Raw genomic sequence first — 24175 nt, 5'->3', positions numbered from 1 at the left:
AAGGTAGAAAAGTAAGTGAAATCAAGATACCTCTCCATTGTCACTTGGGCAAGTGATAATTTGTAATAATTATGCTATTTACATGTCCCCTCTGAAATAAACTCTATTTAAGGAACTCAGTTTGTTGCTCTGGCCCCATGAAAAGCCTTCTAAAATAGAAAACAATGGACATATTGTCAACACTAGAATGCTATTTTCAAATGTATAGTAGTATTGGAAAGAGTTCAGAGAACATCAGAAGGAAGAGTTTGACTTACTGCATGAAAAAAGATTAAAAGAGTATGTATAGCTTGGTGAAGCAAGGACTAAGTGGGAACAGGATAACTGCCTGCAAATCTTCCAAGGGTGTGAACACAGAGAAGGGGGAGGGTTTGGTGACTTTACAGAGAAGATTCATGAGTCAAATTCATCTCGCTCTCTCCCGCTCTCTCTCTTGTTCTCGCTCTCTCACGCTCTCTCTCTCTCTCTCTCTCTCTCTCTCTCTCTCTCTCTCTCTCTCTCTCTCTCGCTCTTTTAAAATCCTATTAGGATTGAAAATCTTACTGTGTTATAACATTTAGGTAGAAATGGCTGTGGCGTAGGCCAGCGGCTACAGTTCCAGTTCTCTCTCTCTCTCTCTCTCTTTTAAAATCCTATTAGGATTGAAAATCTTACTGTATTATAACATTTAGGTAGAAATGGCTGTGGCGTAGGCCAGCGGCTACAGTTCCAGTTGGACCCCTAGCCTGGGAACCTCCATAGATGCTGCAGGTACGGCCCTAGAAAAGACAAAAAGACCAAAAAACAAAAACAAAAAACAAAAAACTTACTAACAAAGCAAGCTGCAGATTTTTTTTTTTTTTTTTTGGTGGGGGGGAGAGCATATTATTTGGAGATATGTTAAAACCAGATCTGAAAGTAAGAGAAATTATGTACATAGCTGTCAGTCACATCTGCATCTATTTAGAGTAATAACTGTGTCACATTAAGGACATTGTAAATACGTAACTTAAACAAATTGTAAGGACCATCCTTGGCTTAGCACGCTTCGGAAGCTCTATTACAGTTATGATTTAAGGAATATTATCAGTATATTTAAAACAAAATACTTGGAAAGGAGATGAATAGAAATGAAAAGTCAAAGAGTTCTCATTAGATCTTAGTTGGACTCAACCAAAACCCTTGAGAAGGTCCTGATGTCCTTAGCAAGAAATTTTGTACTATCAAAGTAATACTGATATAAAATAAATAGGTTTCTATGCCTTGTTACATATAGTAATATACTTCTATATTATACAACTTCATATAATTTAACTGAAAGCCTATTATTGTGCTACTAGGAGATGTTTTAATCTGATAATCAGCATTTGAGAAATGTTTTATTCAACATTAGACAACATTATCACTTAGCTCAATTAAGTAATGTTATAGAAAATGTGTAGTTGAATACACAGTTGCAATACAATGACATTTTTTTTTCCTTAGGATATAATGTATACGATAGAGGAAAAAGTTAGCAAAGGCAATGCTCAATAACTACTCTGCTGCCAACCTATTTTCAATGCAAATAAGGTAAAATTCCTTACCTAGATAACGCCTTTATAATTCCCACGTATTTTTCACTTACTTTCGCTCAGTATTTTCTGACTTTCACTTTGTGTTTGAAAGTTGAATAAATCATTTAACTTGTACTTCTTGTACTTCTGTTCTTGAAATAGTTTATGTATATGTAGATTCAAATCCTTCTTTGAAAAGACACTTTTAACTGACAAAGAATAACTAACTTACATTGGATATAATTACTTTTAGCCTTAAGACCTTGGCATGCCATCTACCAGAAAATCCATGCCAGGGAATACCAGCCACACCTACTGATGAGATGGCCTTAAGAAACACACTCATTTATTTTCCCTTCTGATATTTGATACCTCGAAATAAATGATGACTGGGTAAAGCCATTTTGATGTCAGTACACAAAGGTAGGGAGTAGGAACTGTCAATGAAATTTTGAAAAATACGGCGGGCATTTTAGAACACTAAAGAGAGCCATAGAGATTTTTTTTTCCCATCAAAATAATTCAGATTTAAGTTTATCTTGAATTAATTATAGAAAAAGTATATAGCATATGTGTATTTAGTGAATGTTACAAGACAATGCTTCCTTGCAGACATAGACTATCCAGCGATACACAAAAATAAAATTTGGTTGGTGGATTATGACTGATAGTGGATATTTTTCCAAAATCCAAATTTTTGTCATACTCCTATTAAAATTAAAATTTCATACGTTATTCACTCAATAACAAAGTTGTTATATGAATATGCTTGTAGTCAATACTTCCAAAGTAAGAAAAGTAAATCACCTTATTTTACCTTTGAAAAGATAACTCTTTTTGCTTACACATCCTATTTAATGATATGCTATTGCCATTTTTCCTTGTTTACATTTTAAAGGTTCCTAAGCCTTGCCCACATGCTGCTTTTTCTGTGTCTTTTATTTTTGCCCTAAATTGCAGAAGATACAACAACAACAACAAAATAAAAACCATGTATAACCCTGCCACATACCAGCCTTTTTCTTTAATACAGTTTTTTTTCAACAGTATTCTGTACATGCAAGTCCCTAAGTAGCTTCTGGTTCACTGCTGACTATTTTACAGAGGTAAATGTCTACCAACCAATGCCTATAACAGGAATCTAAATAATTTTGAGCGACCATCAAGCCTTTATTGTTTAATTAGTATGGATATGTGACTATCTTGTACCAAGAGAAAGACAGCTGCTCCTGGGAACAAAAGTGATTCAGAGAGAATTGGGATCAAGTGGAGAACACTGTGGGTTCTTCAGGTCTGGCAGAGTCCACCCACCCACAAACTGTCAGGACATTCCTCTCTTTGACTGTTGCTTCTACAGCAAGAAGAGAGTTGGAGCTGCCATGGCCCTCCAAGAGATGTGTGACAAGTCCAAGTACAATCTGGTTCTGAAATACCTCCATCTCACGCTTCCTCTCACCTCTCCTGGCATCCTCCATGAGACAGAATCAAGTTGCCTCTACCTGTAAGCAAGTGGAGGCAGGCAGCATCATGCCTTTGGCATCAAGTACAGAAAGAACACAAAACAAATTAAAATGCTTTAAAATGTTTTTGAACTTCTGTAAAGATTTTAAAGAGTTTGCTTGAAAGATGTAATTTTTAAAGTCCTTTGTTCACTAATATAATTTGCTTTTTTTTTTCCTGTAGGAGATTGAAATGAAGGAATCATTCAAGGGAGAAAAATATTCATTTGATAAACAATTGAGTGTCTATCCAGGAGTCCCAGGCACCACAGATATTACACATACTGAGGATACAATGACCAAAATATCCTTTTTTGCTGGAAGGAACATTTCAAGTGCCCTTGGTGTGGGTGGCATTGTATTTAGGTCGGATTTTTCCGTATGCTTCTAATGGTTAAAAGTATACCTGGTACATTGTATAGTTTAACAGAAAGTGACGATCTTATGCCTTTCTTTCATAAGCTAAGAAAAGTCATATTTAGATTTGATACTGACTTTGGGGCAGCACTAACCTATAGTCATTTCAAAGAAATAAAGTAGTATTTAAGCATCTATTTTCAATCTACACATATATGTATCCCAACATACAAGTGTTTGCATACACACATACATGTTTATATTTCAGCTGAGCTCTACTGTAACTGTGTCAGTTTCTATTTTAAGTATGAAATGTTACTATATTAGATGTGGGTACCATAGGAGGTGTTTTTTTCCTGCCATTTCATTCTCTACAATAAAGAGAAGAGAAAAAACTAAACACTCAAATCTGATGGAAAGATATAAAAAAGGAAAAATTGAAAGCAAAACCCCAAAGCATAAGTGTGTTTCAAGCCAAATGTCCATGAAGATACATATATTCTAATGAGCTGGGTGGCAGGCTGAATAAGGTTGCGTGAATCTTTTTTAGCCCCAAGTTAGGTGATAGGGAAAGGAGACCATAAGGAGATGACCTAGGGCTGTGGCGTAAATGGCATTGAAAGAGGAAAAAAAGACACGGATCGATTTCTACTCACACTACAAAATAATCAGGGAGATTTCGCCCAATCCATCTAATCCTTCTGCCTTGGTTTCCTCTTCTGTAAAATGAGGGGTGTCTAGACAACTTTTATTGCACGCTACAATCATGTACCAACGGCCTGCTAGTGTCAACAGTAGAGTTGAAAAAACATTTTCACATACACTTGATTTTTATCTTGGCCTTAGGTTAATCTGGTACAAAAATGACTACAATCCTATTTCACCTGAGTGAACTAAGATGTCAGTAGGATTTAAAGGGAGTTTATTAAAAGTCTAAATGTTCTCTAGAGTCTCTTCCAGATGCTGAAAATTATCTTTAAAATTTTTTTTTTTTTTTGTCTTTTGTTGTTGTTGCTATTTCTTGGGCCGCTCCCGCGGCACATGGAGGTTCCCAGGCTAGGGGTTGAATCGGAGCTGTAGCCACCAGCCTATGCCAGAGCCACAGCAACACGGGATCCGAGCCGCGTCTGCAACCTACACCACAGCTCACGGCAACGCCGGATCCTTAACCCACTGAGCAAGGGCAGGGACCGAACCCGCAACCTCATGGTTCCTAGTCGGATTCGTTAACCACTGTGCCACGACGGGAACTCCTATCTTTAAAATTTTAATTTTAAGCAAGGCATAAGAGCAAAGAGCAGAATGTTCAGTAACCATGTGGACACAATTCTCATCATACTCCTTCCCACCATTTCCCACCACTTCCTTCACAATATCTAATCTCTTCCTTCTACACCACCACCACCACGTACATTTTTTTTTTTTATGTTAAGTAAATATTTTAGACGATTTAGGTCATACACCTTCTGCTACAACTACAGGATGCTGCTGCTGAAAGCATCCAAAGATAAATAAATGAGGGTGAATATGTTCCAATAAATCTTTATTCACAAAGACAGGGGGTGGACTGTATTTAGTCTCTAAGCCATGGTTTGCTTACACTGGATATAAGGTGACCTTAAAAAATAAAAATATCTGGTAAAGAGTCCAAAGTCAGAGAAAAAGATAAAGATTAAAATGATTTAGGAAGCACCTGTTACGGCTCAGTGGTTACAAACCAGACTAGTATCCATGAGGATGTGGGTTCGATTCCTGGTCTCGCTTAGTGGGTTAAGTATCCAGCATTGCAGCACACTTTGGTGTAGGTCACAGATGCAGCTCAGATATGGCATTGCTGTGGCTGTGGTGTAGGACGGCAGTGGCAGCTCTGATTCAACCTCTAGCCTGGGAACTTTCATATGCTGCACGTGAGGCCCTAAAAAGCAAAAAAAAATTTTAAAAGATTAAAGTGATTTAATAAGACGCTAAATCATGCATTTTAAGTTTGATGTAGGCATATGGCTGTCCAATAATAAAAAATCAATATAATATCTTAGCTAGTGTTACCTTTATATTTGTCATGTAATTGAAACTGTTCAGATTTGTTCACATTTCTCTTATAAAACTTGTTAAGGCTCTTGAAAAAGGCCTGAAGAAATTTCTTTCTTTCTTTTTTTTTTTTTTTTTTTTTTTGTGATGGAGCTAGGGTCTTACATTTAGAAATTAGGTAGAAATTCTATGTTTTCTTCATTAAATTAAATCCCGTATTGGGAGCTACAATAAGTTACTAAGGCAGAAAATAAAATTATTAGTTGCTCAGCCATCAGGCTATTAAGGATATGTATTGAATATCATCTATCTCATTTAGTACGTATGATGATTAATATCTTGAATTTTCTTTTTCTAGTATTATAGGGATATAAAACCGACCTCCTAGCCAAACATGAAGCTCCTTGGAATATGTGCTCTTTGTTAATGATCTTTTAAGTAAATTATACTAGGAAATCAGGTCAATAAGTGTATTTGAGCAATTGTCTTTCTTCTTCTTTTTTCTTTTCTTTTTAGGGCTGCATCTGAGGCATATGGAAGTTCCCAAGCCAGGGGTCAAATTAGAGCTACAGCTGTCAGCCTATGCCACAGCTACAGCAACACTGGATCCCAGCTGAGTCTGCAACCTACACCATGGCTCACAGTAATGCTGGATCCTTAACCCACTGAGTGAAGCCAGGGATCAAACCCACCTAAGCAGAAAGGAGAGTCTTGTGGAGTTTAGGAGAAGTATGGAAATCAAGCAGTCAGCAGATCTGAGCTAGTGGGAACGTGTAGGGAGAAGGGACTCATGGAGAACATTTCCACAAATCTCTGGGTTACAAACATTCATATACATACGGTAAAAACCCATACGATTGTGTAACATGATAACTGGTTGAACTGTTCTCAGAGCTCACAGAGGACTAAGAATCATGTGAGTCCCCCACTAGTCAGAATGGAAATTTCTTCATGGTCAACTGTAAAATTTAGTGGAAACTAGAGTAGGGCTGGTTCTTGCACTGAGACTAAAATATCCCAAGTCTAAAGTCTATTTGAGACCCACACAAAGCTTAGAAATGAACCTCAAAAGATTCAAATCAAAATGTGAGTACTTAACTATCTATTGGAACAAAACCAACAACCACTGAAGAAAGACAACAAAATCCAGAAAGGTAGCATTAAATATTCACAATGCTCTGCATCCAATGAAAGATTATCAGCCATTCCAAGAAGCAGAGAAATGCGACCCATAACTAGGTAACAAAAATCAGTCATTAGAAAGGGATAAAAACAATAGCAAAGAAAGGATTAGTAGACAAAAGCCCTAAACAACTACTACAATCATGTTGTAATATTTAAAGGGAAACAAGCATAGTAAGTAGAAATATGGAGGCTATAAAAAGAACTTTTAAGAAAAAAAGAAATAAGCAGAACTTCTAAGAATGAAAATTACAATAGCTCAAATGTGATATTTACTGAATATATATTTTTACTGAAGTATAGTTGGATTTACAGTATTGTGTCACTTTCAGATGTACAGCAAAGTGATTCAGTTATATACATGTATATTTTTCAGATTCTTTTTCATTATAAGTTATCATAAGATATTGAATGTAGTTTCTGGACTATACAAAAAAAAATCCTTTTTATTTGTTTATTTTAAATATAGTAGTGTATATCTGTTAATTCCATACTCCAAATTTACTCTGCCCTCAGAATTTTTTTTAATAGAAGTATAGTTTATTGGCAATATTTCAGATATATAGCATAGTGATTTATTATTTTGGGAGATTATACTCTATCATAGGTTATTACAGTGTAATGGAATGGGTATAATTCCCTGTGCTATACAGTATATCCTTGGTGCTTATCGATTTTATATACAGTAGTTTGTATCTGTTAATCTCACACCCTTGATTTGTCCCTCCTCATTCTCTTCTCCCCTTTGGCAGCCACAAGTTTTTTTTCTACATCTGTGAGTCTGCTTCCACTTTGCACATGTATTCATTTGTATTATTTTTTAGACTCCACATATAAATTATATCAAATAGTATTTGTCTTTATCTATCTGACATTTCACTAAGCATGATATTTTCTAGGTCCACCCAAGCTGCCGCAAAAGGCAGTATTTTATTTTTTATGGCTAAGTAATATTCTATTCGTTTATATATATCACATCTTTTTTTTTTTTTTTTTTTCTTTATGGCCACACCTGTAGCATACGGAAGTTCCCAGGCTAGCAGTCGAATTGGAGCTGCAGCTTGTCAGCCTACACCACAGCCATAGCAGTGCAGGATCTGAGTGGCATCTGCAACCTACATCACAGTTTATGGCAACACTGGATCCTCAACCCTCTAACCGAGGCCACAGATTCAACCTGCATCCTCATGGATAGTAGTTGGGTTTGTTACTGCTGAGCCACAAAGGGAACTCCTATATATGTAACACATCTTAATAAAAATCATCCATTTATGGGCACTTAAGTAGCTTCCATGTCTTGGCTATTGTAAATAGCGCTGCTGTGAACACTGAGGTGCTGAATATATTTCATATCAGATTAGATACTGCAAAATAATTTTTTGTGAGCTTAAAGGCATAAGAATGAAAACTATTCAAAATAATACACAGAAAAAAAGACTGAAATAAATAACTAGTAACCTATTAGACAACATAAAGATTAACATATGTGTAATTAGAGTCACATAAAAAAGGAAGGGCAGAAAAAACATTTGACAAATTAATGGCTAGATATGTTCAAGATTTGACTAAAATGTAAATGCACAAGGATGTATACACGTATGTGTAATGGGTCACCTTGCTGTGCAGTAGAAAATTGACAGAACACTGTAAACCAGCTATAATGGAAAAAAAAAATTTAAAAAAGTAAATGCACAGATTCAAGAAACTCAGTGACAGCAAGCAAAATAAGTATAAAGAAAACCAAGCCAATGATATCATAACCAAAACTGCTGAAAGCCAAGGGATAAAGAAAATTTTATAAGAAGTTAGGGAAGAAAACAAAATATTACGTATTTTGGAGAGGAGTAAACATTTGTAAGAAAAGACTGGCACAGAGGGAATTCAACACATTTTTTTGAAGAAATATTTAATTTAATTTAATTAATTTATTTTATTTTGGGGGCGCCTTGTTTCATACGGAGTTCTCAGGTATCAGATCTGAGCTGCACTTGCGACCCAAACCAAAGCTACTGACAATGTTGGATCTTTAACCCACCGTGATAGAACCTGTATCCCCATGCTCCCTAGACACTGCAGATTCTGTTGTGGCACAGCAGGAACGCAACACATTTGTTCTTTGGCCTGAGGGTAAACTGCACTCTCAATGTGTGAGGTGGCCTGAAGATATGATAGAAAACCCTTCGCTGCTGGTCTGAGAAACCAGAAGACAAAACCCCAGTCGGGTTGCAGCACCAGAAATGCAAAGGTGGAATTCTGGAAGGGAGAGATCCCTGAAAGAGTAGCCCAGATTATGTCTGTCTTCTGCCTAAGTCTCTGGCTATGTCCTGACTCACACCTGTGCAAGGCAGATCTCAAATGAGGACAACAGGAGTAACTGAGACAGGAATGGCCTCACTGAAGGTGAGAGTGAGATTTGTAGTTGAAGTGTAAGCATGCAAATTGTCTGCTAAAGCAAAAATGCCAAAACTGTTACAAGGAATATAATGAAATACAAATTCCGAGTCTCCACAACATAACATCAACAATATCTGGGAAACAAGACAAAATTATTCTCCACACAAAGAACCAGGAAATGTAAAGCATCTTGAAAGGAAGAGATAATCAACAGAGGCCGCATGCAAAATGAGTCAAATCAGATGTTGGAATTATTAGACAAGGACTTCAAGTAGCTAACAGAACTATCATTGGTTAGATGAAACAAGTATGTCCCCAAGGAAAGAAATATTAGAAACTCAGTGCAGAGAAATAGAAAATTTGAAAAAATAGCCCAATAAAAATTTTAGAAATGAAATATACTCTGTCTTAAATTAAAAATTCACAGGATGGCCCTGAAGTTCCCACGTGGCTTAGTAAGTTAAGAACCTGACTAGTATCCATGAGGATAAGGGTTCGATTCTTGGCCTTGCTCAGTGGGTTAAGGATCTGGAGTTGCCACATGCTGCAGCATAGTTCACAGATGCGGCTCGGATCTGTTGTTGCTTTGGCTCTGGCATAGGCCAGACCCCTAGCCCAGAAACTTTCATAGGCTGCAAGTGTGGCCCTAAAAAGAAAAAGAAAAAATAATTCATAGGATGCCTTAATAAGGTAATGAAAGTGCTTAAGAGTCAAGTCAGTAAACAAGAAATTAATATGTTATGTAATTTGAAATAAAAGGAGAAAAATAATGAAAAAATAAAAAGAAGCTGAAACTGAGTGGGACCTTGTGGGGCTCCTTGGCACAGAAGTCTTTCTGTGTCCGCAAGTTTCTGGTTTGTAGGGAATAGGCTTCAGCCTCTAGGACCCTCCCTGAGTTCCAAAGGACAAGTTCAAACAGTTGCTAATCAGGGAGGGAGGGGATGCAGAGACAATGGAGGAGCAGTCAAAAAACAATAATGCAGCCTTGAGGCAGGGTCCTGGTTTACTCTCAATGGATACATGTAACAGCATCTTTGAGCCCTTCTGCAGAACTAACCACCCCCCTCAAAATGCAAGATGTTAACTAATTCTTGAAGCATTCCTCATTCCAGAAAGAAGGTCACAGATGGTTTGATAACTTTGAGAACCTCAAAAGCTCATCAGGACACCCACCTGAGTCCAGATTAAAAGCATATCTGCCCCCCACTCCCATCCTTATCAGCAACACTGCCCTTGAGCCATTGCTATAAAATGCCTCACCAGTTCCTCCTGGGTGGGACAGCTGGCAAAGCAATGAAGCTATTTTTTTCTCCTTCACTCAAAACTGTCTCCAAGATTCAATTTTATGTTAGGGCACAGAGGTGGGGTTTCTGCAACATGCCTCAAGTGCCAATGGAACAATATCGGAAGTTATAATGTGTAACTGCATAATTGGAGTCCTAGAAAAAGAAGAGAAAGTAAGGGCAGGAAAAAATAGTTAAACATACAAGTAGCCAAAAACTTCCAAAATTTGGATGACAGTCATATATTTATAACATCAAGAAATTTAGCATACCCCGAACAGCATTAATAAAAACAAACCAAACTAAAGCACATCATCCTCAACCTGATTAAAAACTAAAGATAAAAAGAAATTCTTGGAAGAATCCAGAGAAAAATCAAATATGTATGTGGGTGGAAAAAAGTGATTCAAATGGCTGAAGACTCCTCATTTGAAACTATGTAAAACAGAAGACAGTGGACCAGCATTTTTAAAATGTTGAAGGAAAAAAAAAAAATCTATCAGCTCAGAAATTTTTAGCTTCCAAAAATATCTATCAATAATTAAGGTAAAATACACACATTACAAATAGTGGAAAATTAAAGTCGTTAATAGTAGATTGACAGTACAAGAGCTGATAAAAGATCGTCAGAGGAAAATGAATCAAGTAGGACCATTTGATCTTCATAGAAGAACAAAAATCTTTGTGGTGGCAAATATGTGTCCATATTAGGAAACATGTTTATCTTAAGTTTATTTCAATTTCATAGAATCATTTAGAGAAAAATTTATATTCTTCTTTTGGAGATTGTAACATACTAAATTTATTACATTTGACAACCTTAGGATAAAAGATTTCAAGTGCAAGAAATAAACAAATTCCCTATATTTTATGTGGGGTAGTACAATATTTACGGTACTGAAAAGTTAAGGTTATCTGTTATAATCCCTGAAGTAACCACAAAAAAAGATGCAAAGAAATATAGCTAAAAAGGCAATCAATAAATTAGAATGGAATTTTTCAAAAAAATATTTAAATCATCTCAAGGCACGAGAAAGGAAGCAGGGTAACAAAGCACAGAGGAACAAACAGAAAACTATTAATAAAAACTTGACCATTATCTAACTGTATCAAAAATTATATTCAATGTTAATAGAGTATAATTATTACATTTTAAGGCAGAGATGTTCAAAGAGGATAAAAAAAGCAGAATCAGCTATCAAAAGTAATGCTTGCATTCCAGGAACCCTTATTTTACTTAAATGATGATCCCAAAGCACAGGAGTAGTCCCGGCAATGCAGAAAAGAAGCTGTAAAATGCATCCTTTATGTGAAAAGGTGAAAGTTTCCAACTTCTTTGCCTGTCTCTATTCCTCTACGGATATACCTAAGAACATTTGCCAGTCTTCAGGACCACATGATAAGCAAAATTTACTTTTCTGTTCCCTATTTCATCTTTCTGATACATTAGTTACGTCTTTACATCACTTAATCAGAATTTGCCATTACATATTTATCTGTATAATTATTTTTATACCCCCCCCAAACACAGCAAATCTGTGATAGAAATGATAGGGATGGAGTAGGCACAGGTAGTTGTAAAAGTCCCATTAAGGGACCAGAGACAGAGAGAAGAAAACCTAGGGAACATTGAGAGATCACTGTAAGTTAATTGCTCAAGAAAGCCATCAGAACAAGGCAGGCTTGCTTGACTAGTGGAGGCACAAGATTGGCCTTAGGTCTTTGGGTGAGGGATGGGATGAGGCCTGTATTCAGGTTCAGACCAAGGGCAGGAGTTCAAGGACCACCCTCCCGCTGATTTGAATACCGGATACCAAGGAGGAGCTACTGCTCTCAGAAAGGAAGAGGCAGTCTTTTCCCACTCCCACATCCCTTGGATGATAAAACCATAGCCAGCCTCATCCTCAGGGCTGAGCCTCCTTGCCTGCCTGATTGCATCTCTCACAAGCATCCTATCTTAATAAATCTATTTCTTGCCTATCACTTTGTCTCTCGCCAAATTCCTTCTGCAAGGAGGCATAAACAACCTGAACCTCAGTGAGTCCAGACACTGGATGAGTGATTCTAATTTAAAACTGTGGGTTCAAGTCCCAACCTGCGTTTTGGCTGGGTTCAGGCTTACTAGTGTTGTCAGCTTCAGAAACACGATGTTGTAAATTGTGATGGAAACACTATATTATAAATCCATGATGGAAAGCAGTCATTTCACTTACTAGTGGAGAAATGAAGGACTGTCACCTTGCAGTCATTCAATATATGTTTTCAGGGTTTTTTTTTTTACTTTCTTTTTTGGCCACCTCGTGGCATATGGATTTCCCAGGCCAGGGATCAGATCTGAGCTGCCGCTGTGACCCAAGCTGCAGCTGTGGTTATGCCAGATCCCTAACCCTCCGTGCCAGACTGGGGATCGAATTTGCATCCCAGTTTGCCCAAAATGCTGCCGATCCCGTTGAGACATTGTGGGAACTCCATCAATATACGTTTTTTGAATAGATCGATACATTATCATGTCCATGAATGGATTTCAACCATCTGCTGTAACATTTAACATGAGCTTTTTGAGGGCAGGGTGCTGGTTTGATTTTGGTCTGTATGTCTTAGCAACTGACATCTAAATCGGTTCAAAAAAAGATTAAGAATGCAAATTGAAAGAGGATAAAAAATGGCGACAAAAGGACAGACATAGGACCTAGTGGAGGGTTTGAGAATGGGGTGAAGAATTAATAAGCTATAGTTCATAATTGTCCTTTTGCAACTAAAATATTTTTTATTAAGTCCATAAGTGAAGACTCACAAAACCAAAGAGTATTTGAAGAGATTATATTAGGAAGGTAAGGAGAGGGTAGAGAGACATGACAAAGGGATTGGGCAGAGGCAACAAGTGGTCAAGTTAGGATGGACAAAAGATAAATTCAACCCCTTCTGCAATTTTTTTCCTAGGCATATAGTACCAGACCCCACCTCAACACAGATCGAAAGGGAAGAGATGAGGTGTGCTATCTGAACTACAGTGGTGGACGGGAACCATGCATGTCAGGAGTTACAGCTACGTCCCCAACCCACCTTGAGGCATTTGAGGACCACCACCTTTGAGGGATGACATTGTCTAGGAGACAGGCTTTCTTACGAGGCAACTTAGCTCCACAGCAAACCCAAGCAGTGTTTCCCTCTCCCTTCATTTTTGGAGAGTTGGAGTTTATGTTTCACTTATTGCCAACTTTCTAATTTTTAAGACACTGTCACAACTGCCATGTATTTCAAAACTGTTCAATGTGCCAGCTACTTTGGCAAGCATTGTACCTCACAATCCCTATTAAATAGGAGGCTAGAAATCTAAATCATGCATTGTTGAAGATGACACAGATAGTAAGAGAACAGCTGCAATTTGAAACAAGACTAAACCTTCAAACTCTACATCTTTTCCCTTTCTATTCTTTTTAGGGTTGCACCTGTGGCATATGGAAGTTCCTGGACTAGGGGTCAACTCAGAGCTGAAGCTGCCAGCCTACACCACAGTTACAGCAATGTGGGATCTGAGTCACATCTTGCAGCAGTGCTAGATATTTGACCTACTGAGCAAGGCCAGGGATTGAACCCACATCCTCGTAGAGACTAGTTGGATTCTTAACCCACTAAACCACAAAGGGAACTCCTCATATCTTTTCCAATGTACCTCTTTGCATCCAATGAAGAAATTGTTATTATTTCTTTTAATGCCATTTTTTCTGCTAGTTTCGTGGGCTTGGAATGGGGACTTGGGCTCTTTTCAGTGTAGACACTAACTAGGAAATAATCTTTTGGACAAAAAGAATTCAAAGCCTCTATTCCATTGCCTACATTACAGAGGACTACTATACAGCTCTCACGGAGGTGATCTCTGAGAGAAAGGGAAGCAAGCACTCATCAGACGGCTTGCATATGAAATGCTTTGCAGAATGCAGAATGCATTGACATCTGTGGATGGAGATTTCATAAAGACTTTTTTTTAAGTAAGTGCATGTGCTAAAACCAAAACTTATACACATAAGGCCTTAAAGCAAGAAACAGTCACTGTAACAGATCAAACAGCATGGAACAGGAACTGAGTAGGAAATACACACACAGGAGGACCCAAGGTGTGGGGCCAAAACATGCTTGGCCATACACGCTGAAGGTTGTAAGGGTTCCCTTTGTCAAAGAACTAGAAACTACTGCTAGACTCTTCAATGTGCTTCTAACCCTGCTTAAGGACAATTTACTTTAAAATGTTCTGCCTCGGTGAAAACCTATTATGGCAGTGACTACTAATGCCCATGTGGAAAAATAGATCAAATTGATAATACAGTGTTTGTTCATAATTATATAATGAAGATCACCAAAAATGTTACTAACACACTAATAAAATTTGTAAAGAATTCTGAAGACACGAGCTTCTAGACCATTCACTGCTTTCTTGGGAGCTGTGTAAATTGGCACAAACTTTTATAAACACTCAAAATGCAACTGTCACAAGTAAGGATAATTTTAAAATATAATACTGTCATTTCATTGTAAAAGAATGAGATATCAACCCATTAAGGACAGATCTTTATCAAACTATCCAAAGGATACCACTGTTTGGTAGCCCATCAAGTGATCACAAGCAGACACTGCTCCTACAGATGCAAATCCCAGGTTAAGAAAAACCCAAAAGCAAAAAAAAAAAAAAAAAAACAAAAAACAAAAAACCAAGGAAATAAACAAAACAAACCAGAAACATCACCTCATTCTCACATCACGTGCACAAGGCTCATGCCTGCTCTAGTGTGCTGTGCGTTACACATCCATGCTGGCCATAATGTTTTCTAGTCTGGTCAATCTTTGTTCCCCCTTGTTCAGAAGATTTGTCTTTTCTGTACAATATAAAGCAGAGCTGCTCTCAGATGGCCAGTGCAGTTTTTCTTTGAAATGTAGCCAAGTGAAGGTTGAGGCATGTCCCTGCCCTTGTCGGGTGGCTCTTTTAAATCTTAATGCTATATACTTTAAAGATCGGGGCTGACAAAATAGCCTCCAGGACTGAGGGTACTTTGTACATAATGTGTCAGATGTCTGGGAGAGGTAGCTGATTGTTTACCTTAGAATTGCTTTCCCTCTGAGGGAAGTGTGAGTTAACATTACAGCATTCCATGGGGAGGGGTGCTGAGATACAGTCATCTTTTAGAGTCGCCTTTCCCACTGAGGGAACAGCATCTCTTTTACACAGCTAGTAAATCTGAAAGTTGAGTTTGGAAGATCACAGTATCATGGCTTTAACACAAGGAAGCGGGTTATTCTAGAACAAGTCAAGCCATACACAAAGCTGGTACTGCAGGCTCATTCTGCCTTCTTAAAAGATGGTTCACACTAGTGAAAAATAATTAAATGTCCAGATAATATAAGTAGGATAAAGATAGAAGAGAAAGAAATCAATAAAAAAAACGTGTTACATCACATCAAGACCTGTGATGGAGCAAAAGAAAGAGTGAAAAAAAAAAATAAAAACTGTAATTTACAAGAATTCTATCTTCCTAGGATAACTAAAAAAAATTTTTTAAGTTTTAAAAATTAAAAAAAACTATTTTTTCCCTAGAGTTTTCCCAATGTGAAAATTCTCAATTTCGCTAAAGTTCATACTGCTAGTCAGCAACTCAGAAATCTTTTTTTTCCATTTCTAGTGTGAATATTTAATACATATTCTGTGTTTAGTTGGATTAATTTCCTGGATTTTTAGGTCACTAAGATGAACAATCTAAAAATCATTTTCCTTTATTTGTTGTGTGTGTACAAACCAATTAAACCAACACTCTCATATTAATCTATTTGCATAATTAATGTGATTGGTGCTGTATCTATTCTTATAATAGGAAATTTTCCTATCATAATCAAACACTGAACCTATTTAAATATAACAAATCCAAAACCAAATCAGTTTCATTGTGTTGCAATATCTTTCCCTCTGCTAATGACATTTCAAAAGTCATTTTAAGCATTTATAGAATGAGGCATTGTAGGAATACATGAAAGTATGAACATGAATGTACTAAGTATCTGGTTTCTAATTATTCCACATTATAACTTAATTACATGAAAGTAAGACTTTAATTCTTACCCATGTTCATTATTTTTTTATTTTGCATTGATTTTTTTTGCTTGTTAGGGCTGCAGGATCCAAGCCTTGTCTGCAAACCACACCATAGCTCATGGCAACGCCGGGTCCTAAACCCACTAATGGAGGCCAGGGATCGAACCCATGACCTCATGGTAACTAGTTGGATTTGTTTCCGCTGCACTACATGGGAACTCCCCATCTTCATTATTTATTGTTTTCTTATTTCAATGTGATCCTTTAGAAACAATTCTGGATATTGCTTATTACATGCAATGAGATGCACTACAGTCTTCTCAACTCTAAAAGTAATTTTTACAGGAAAGGGCCAAATGTGGCATTTTTTTTGCAGACTATCTGCACTCTGCACTTACAACCACTGCAACACTTATACCATTGTGTCGTTTGTGTTCTTGCTCCTTGCTTGTTTTGAATTCCTATTTTTCCTACTAGGCCATAATCCTGGAAACAAGATCTATGTTCTATGGATCTTTGTACTTCAGTGTCTATTGACTATATTCAGTGCCTGCTAATAAATATACATTGAATGGCTATTTAAGCTCTTCAAGAATATGGTCAAAGAATATGAGTACTGATTTGTGTAGAGGAAAAAAATTTGCTCAAGGCAATTAACAGAAGCACTTTAATAGATAACTGGCATTATTGGAGGGCATCCATTAAGTTAACTGAAATAAGACATTATAAATAGGTCTAAAATGACTTTTTAAAACCAGTATTCATTCTTCTTTTAAATTCCAATTGATGAAATGTTAAATTTCCATAAGCCTTGTATAGACTTAGTGAGATGAAGCCAACTAAGAGCCAGGAGGTTTGGAAAAGCAGCACAGCTGAAGGCCTTGATTATGTATCAGAGGACAGAGGAGATTCCAATGAAGATGCTTGAAATTTCCTCAGTGTCTTTTCACTAGGAAAAAAATCCATATCATTTGTGTTAGGAAAACATGATGATTTTATAAGGGCTGAGTAGTAGACTCATTGCCAGTTGACTCACTAGATAGGTATTACTGGAATGATTTTCTCATCACTTGAATTTCTCTTCATTATACTCATTTTAGCACAAGACCCTCAATTTCACTCTTGAAGGAAAATATGCAGAATTATCTTTGGACTTTCTGTGTGGCTGAGAGGGTTAAGGATCTGGTGTTGTCACTGCAGTGGCTATAGTGACTGCTGTGGCACAATTCGATCCCTAAAGGGAGAACTTGCATGTGCCATTCAATGCTTTAATGTTGTGATTTAGCTTTTCAGGGCCCCAAAACCACAAAACTTGAGAATTTTTATTATGGTGGCAACATGCTCATGTAAAGGCTTCTCTACCCCTTCAATTATTTTCTTGTAAGACCTGAGCTCTCCAACACATTCTTTTTACCTAAGTAATTTCAAAAGTATAGGCTCACATTATGTTCCCTTGATCACACATTTTCTTTTCCCTGATCTATGATGACCACTCTTTATCCCCCTGCCCTTTTTTAGCTGCACCCATAGCATATGTAAGTTCCCAGGCCAGGGATCGAACCCACATTAGCAGCCCAAGCCAGTGCAGTAACAATGTCAGATCCTTAACCTGCTAAGCCAGATGGGAACTCCAAGCACTCTTTATCCTTTGTTTTAAAGGGGTTTCATGTGCCTGGAAGAGCAAAAACTCTCTTCTGGGTGCCTGTGAACTGAAGGCAGCCCTTCCTTGGTACCTCTCACTATGCAATGCTTCAAAAACCTTTGATGTGACAAACAGAATCCTGGAACATATAACGGCACAAGACTTCCCCCCCCATATGTCTGTTTTCCTTCTATTCCAGACGTTATCTAAATAATGACATGGTACTTTGATTATGGCTGTATATATACATGGATATGTTGTCAAGAGTCTGGATTTCTGCTTTCATATATAGAACATATGAAATTAAAAAAAACTGAAATTAAAAAAAGTTTCATTTGTTTATGGGTAGTAATAGCTTAATAAAGAGAACCACAAGAGTGAAAAATAAGTGGTTATATTAGAAAATCATCATTTAAATAAGACCCTAATTAGCTGTTTATGCTTATTGTTGATGTTAATATTATTGATATTTTTACGACATTGATAATTTAGTGTAGAAATATTCTTTTAGAAAGAACAGAAGTATATATGAAATGTTCTTTTCTTGAGAATTTATACCTTGGTACTAAGTTTGGGTGCCTGATGGAGAAAGAGAATCTTGTCATTATAATTACTGGTCATTAAAAGGTAATAATATAAATTGGCTATTCATAAAAATCAAACCCAAATACAAATCTTTTGGATAATAAAGCAGATAAACTGTCATGAATATTTGCATTACAAAAGGATACCGCTTCACACACAAAAAAGATTAGCTGCCGAGTTCCTGTAAATAGTCCACTTGCCAGAATTTTAAAAATAGGATGGGATTTATTTAAAAACCAATTAACTTTTCAGAAACACATCTTTCTGTAAAGTAAGGCAATTCTCTATATTCCTACACTTTACAATTTACCATGCTGCTCACTTGTACACTGTTGGCCTATTCAGGTTTAGGGGGAGTAAAGTAATAAACGCTACTGCAGATTTTTTTTGGAGGTTTGAAAGAATGCACTTCTGTAAAGCGGAGTTCAGTAAATGCGAAAGTCATCAGATCTTTAAAGAGAACTTCAAAACCATGTCAAGACTTCATGAAATCCCATCAAATCAAACATGAAAGCACATTACCTAGAAAAATATTATTTCTTGGTTAGTTGTGTATGACAGTGCAAGAGATCAGCGAACAGCAAAGATATTTTTCCCTTTTCCGACAGATAAGAAGACAGTAAAGAAAAATGAAAGAGGATTGCCCTGAAGCAGCACCCAAAGCCATAACTTTTATGTTTCCCTTCATGTCATCGTAGCAGTGGGATTTACTTATCTCTTTAAACACACTACTGAATTAAAAAAAAAATCATTGTAGCAATTAAGAAATAACATTAGCTGACTATTAGGAAAATGAGCACAAATTTCTTTGACTATTATTTTATATTATCTTATTCCTTTGGAGAAGGGAAGGGCTAGGAAGGAGCAGGGAATGATAATGGGAGGGAAAAACAGAAGGATCCATGACATTCAACTGCTCTGTCCAGAGCCTTATAAAAGTTGAAATTGGAGGGAGTTCCCTTCATGGCTCGGCAGTTAACGAACCCAACTAGGATCCATGAGGACGTGGATTCGATCCCTGGCCTCACTCACTGAGTTAAGGATCCAGTGTTGCCGTGAACTGTGGTGTAGATCAAAGACGTGGCTCATGTCCCGCGTTGCTATGGCTGTGCGGTAGGCCAGCAGCTTCAATTCCACCCCTGGCCTGGGAACCTCCATATGCTGTGGGTATGGCCCTAAAAAGCAAAAAAAAAAAAAAAAAAAAAGTTAAATGGGGAAAAAAAATCTTTAGAACATAAAAGTAGCATGTTGAATGAAGAAGCAATTGTGCCATTTGGTTAAATAAATGGTCAACATTAGCATTGAAGAAGCCTATGATTTATGGACTATAAATCTTTCTATGAAATATTTCATGTCCATCTAATTCTCCCCATCTTAACAACCACCACTCGATTTAAGCCTTCGTCATCTGTCACACGGATTATGTAGAGCTTGGTCTCCCTGTAGCCACATTTGTCTCTCCCTACTCTCCTCTGTACCGATGACATCACTTCCCAATTCCCAACTCTTGGACCAATTCCTAGTGTACTAACAATGTACCCCTGAACACTGAATATGGCCTGGGAGGCCCTGTGAGACTGGCTGCAATCTGCTTCTCTATGGTTGCTTCTTTACCACTGGGTATTGTGGCTATGTGCTAAAGAAGGTCAAAATTCATCAGTATGAATACTTAAGTCACGAGTTGCAGAAAGCTCTGCTTAAAGTGGTTGAAAACAAATAATAAAAATGGTGATGATGAGTTTAAAAAAAAAAGGAATTTATTTTTCTTATATAACAGTAAGTCCCCATATACTCTTTAGGAAGGGTTTGCCATGTTTGAACGCCTTTGCCCCCTCGCCAGAAGTCTTAATACCCAATGTGATGGAGCTAGGAGGTGGGAGCTTTGGGAGGTGATTACATTTGCATGATTATGGCAATATATGTGCTCATCAGTTACAGCAAACGCCCCATTGTGGTGGAAAATGTTGATACTGGAGGACACCAGGCATGTGTGAGAGCAGGGGCTTAGGGGAAATCTCTGTACCTTCCTCTCAATTTAGTTTTAAACTAAAGCTACTCTAAAAGTATTTTCAAAAAACATCAAAGGGTTTATGGATTTTAGGAAGCCACTTTTCATTTTGTTTACAATTCAATGGGGAGAGAAGTTACACTTCCATATCGATTTTTCAGGACTGCCTCTATTCTGTAAAATGCAGAGTACCTCTGTAAAACCTAGTGGGTAGAAATGTTGCTTCTAGAATGTGTCAGATGCTGAGCTTTTCACTGCAAAGTGTCTGGGTTTTTTTTGTTTGTTTTTTGTCTTTTTGTCTTTTAGGGCTGCACCTGCGGCATATGGAGGTTCCAAGGCTGGGGGTCTAAACGGAGCTGCAGCTGCTGGCCTACACCACAGCCACAGCAATGCTGGATCTGAGCCTCATCTGCGACCTGCATCACAGCTCTCAGCAACACTGGATCCTTAACCCACTGAGTGAGGCCAAGGATCAAACCCACAACCTCCTGGTTCCTAGTCAGATTTGTTTCCACCACATCAAGACGTGAACTCCTCCATTTTTGTTTTTGTTATTGGTTTTCCCTGCAATGAGTATGCAAATAAAGTAAATAGATTTAGCTGAAGAGGACACAGAGAAATTATTCAGAGGAAGAGGATAAGGGTCTCTCATTTCCTAAGGCACCAGGAGACCAACTGGAGATAAAATGATCCCAGTTCGTAGATGAGTCATTATCCCCATCCTCGGTAATTCAAAAAAAAAGAGTTTCATTAATGTCAGCAAAAGTGTCTTCCAAGTGGCAGTACTGCACGCCCTGATCATTTTGATGGCTTGTTAAGTACATGACAATAGCAGGGAAATTTGATAAGTCATTGATCCAGGTGAGATGGTTGCTAAAAGGCAATATTTCCATTCACTTGTCTGCTCTGAATCAGTTCTTCATTGGTCTTAAGATATTTGATTGACATTCTTAATCAGAATTATCCCTGATGCTTCTAAGTCTTCAAGAATAGTGGTGGCCAGTATGGTAATGTTACATATATACTCTTTTATATAGGGTATATATCTTGTAATGGAATACTATACAGCCCTTAAGTGGATGAGACATGGAGATGTGTGCATGCTGTTAGAGAAACTAAAGAACTTTAATTGTATTAAATTAAGGGGGAAAAAAGAAAGTATAGAATAATATGTATAACTGCATTTGTGATTCTGGATTTACCGTTTCTGAAATAACACATAAGAAATGGTTAACACTAGTTACTTTAAGGGCATATATCTGAGGATGAGTTGGCAAAAAAGTGGGCATTTACATTTCAACACACTTCATTTCATGCTATTTGAATTTTTTAAACCATAACCATGAATATTTTTATAATAAAAATAACTTTAAACAGATTAGTTAGTGCTGCTTAAAGTGAATTCATTCAAAAATGAATCTAAAAATCCCAAACTGAATTCCTAGTGAAAAGTGGAAAAAGAAATGTCTCCATATGCTCCCTTCTGTTTCAATTCTTCATCTCTGGGGGGGGCAGTTCACCCTGAGAGATTCATGGTGTAGGGTTTAGAGCAATGCCATTCATCACATCCTCCACAACTCATCATAGTTCATGGTATTATCACACTTCTCTGTGGGGTATCAGTTGGCACGCCTCTCTCCCCTGCCGGGACTCTTCCACTTGGCCTTCTGGAACTCATGGTCCATCACCAACAAACCATTTTAATCTTCTATTTATTTTACGAACATTCCCTTCATCCCTTCGGTTGTGCACTGAGGATGATCTTTTCATGACTTTTCTCTTAAGTAGAGTTTGATTTTTGTCCTGTAGGTATATCCCTCAAGGCTTTATCTGCAGGGGTGTCCTCCTTCATTCTACTCCCAAATTCAACTTCATTCTGCTCCCTTCATTCAACTGCTCCCAACTTCTCCTTCCTTCTTCTTCCTTCAAAACTTTTTGGAAGTATGTTACCACGTACCCCTTCTAGGTCATCCCCGTTCATTGATTAGTTTCATTAGCATCCCATCCAGCTCACTGATTCCCTCCATGTTCCTGCCACTGTTACTATAACATTTGAACATCACAGTCTCTGACCCACCCATTTCTCTGACCTCTTTAATTAGTGATCTTTTCATGCCAATGATCTCAGTCACCCACTCAAGTGACCCTTCCCTTTTCCTAATGACACCATAAATCAGAGCACATCCAAAACCTCTAAGTCAAACATGGATACTCTTTGATCTTCATTACTACTTGCTATCTTACTTTCTCTAGACTTCCTCTTCTTGCAAGTCTTGCACCTCGTGGTTACCCATGATCCCCACACTATGTTTTCACTGCATCAGGTCCTCATTCCTGACTTTACCAGCCTGAATTCTGTGATGCCGAATATAACAGCTCTTTGCATATATCTTTGATTTCCTTTAAACACTCTCCTTTCCTCTAGTCTGGAAAACATTCCAGCCTATTTATGTGCTAAATCTAACCATCCCTGCTCTCATTACTGTAACAGAGAAGCTAAATACTGAGAGAAAAAACCCAAACATGTCTCTGTACTGATTGTGCTCACTCTGTGTTACTAGACTGTCTGGAGGAGATCTTGCTGCATTTAACTTCCTTCACTTAATTTCACGTCTCCAAACTGGGGTCTTTTCATCCTTCTCTTTTTTTTTAGGTCTCCAGTTTTCATTTCTGATTTACTCTCAGATGATAACTTCACAGAAGAAAGTAGAACCACCTTATATTTTCACTATTGATTCTACCATCATTTTTGCATCAGAATCCAAATAGTCTACATGCTTCTTCTTAAAATACATGTCCTTTCTCTCGTTAAAAACCCTGACTTCTACTTTACCATCCCAAGGAATGTGATCCTCTAGTTGAACACTTTCTCTCCAGCGTTATCAATTTATCTTTCTGAACTGGGTTCATTCAGTTCGGCACACAAATTGTCTTAATATTACACATCTCCAAAAATAAACAAAACACTTCCCTTGATCTACTGTCTCCTTTAGCTGCTATCCAGTTTTTCTGTAAGTCTTTATAATGAGAGTCCTTCAAGCAGTTGTCTGTGCTTATCCTCTCTCTTCTTCTCCCCTCCTATTTTCTCTTCGACCAACACCAACCTAGGGTTTTTTCCTCCCCATTTCACTGACCTCATTGTAGTCACCAAAGACCTATACCGGCATTTCATAAAGATAACCCATGAAGTTTTGTTGTTGTTGCTTTTGTTTTTGTTTTGTTTTAATATCAAAAATCCCAGAGCCTTTCCCTTATACCTGCATTTCTTAGGAACTATTTATCTAAAATAGCTTGCATCCCATGAGCTACTCAGAAAACCTCTGAATTAATACTTCCTAATGGCTATTGCTTGCAACCAGTGAATCTGAATTTACTGTATCAGATAATAATTCCTACATATGTGGAATTCTTATGTCATATGTTGGATTCTCCAGTCTATTCTTTAGATCCATTCATCTACTTCAAATACAATTTTACATCATTTTTATTGCTATAAAATTTTGTTTTCTAGAGAGAAAATTCCTCTTTCTTCTCCTTAAAATTTTCTTCTTCCAAATTATCTTTATTCTTTTTGCCTAGTCTT

Source organism: Sus scrofa, chromosome 4, assembly GCF_054392235.1.
Source record: "Sus scrofa isolate SSC_HxYL_T2T_F1_AM1 chromosome 4, Sscrofa_HxYL_maternal_Yorkshire_Landrace_v2.0, whole genome shotgun sequence".
NCBI classification, from domain to species: Eukaryota; Metazoa; Chordata; class Mammalia; order Artiodactyla; family Suidae; genus Sus; species Sus scrofa.
Note: the sequence above shows the minus strand (reverse complement) of the source record.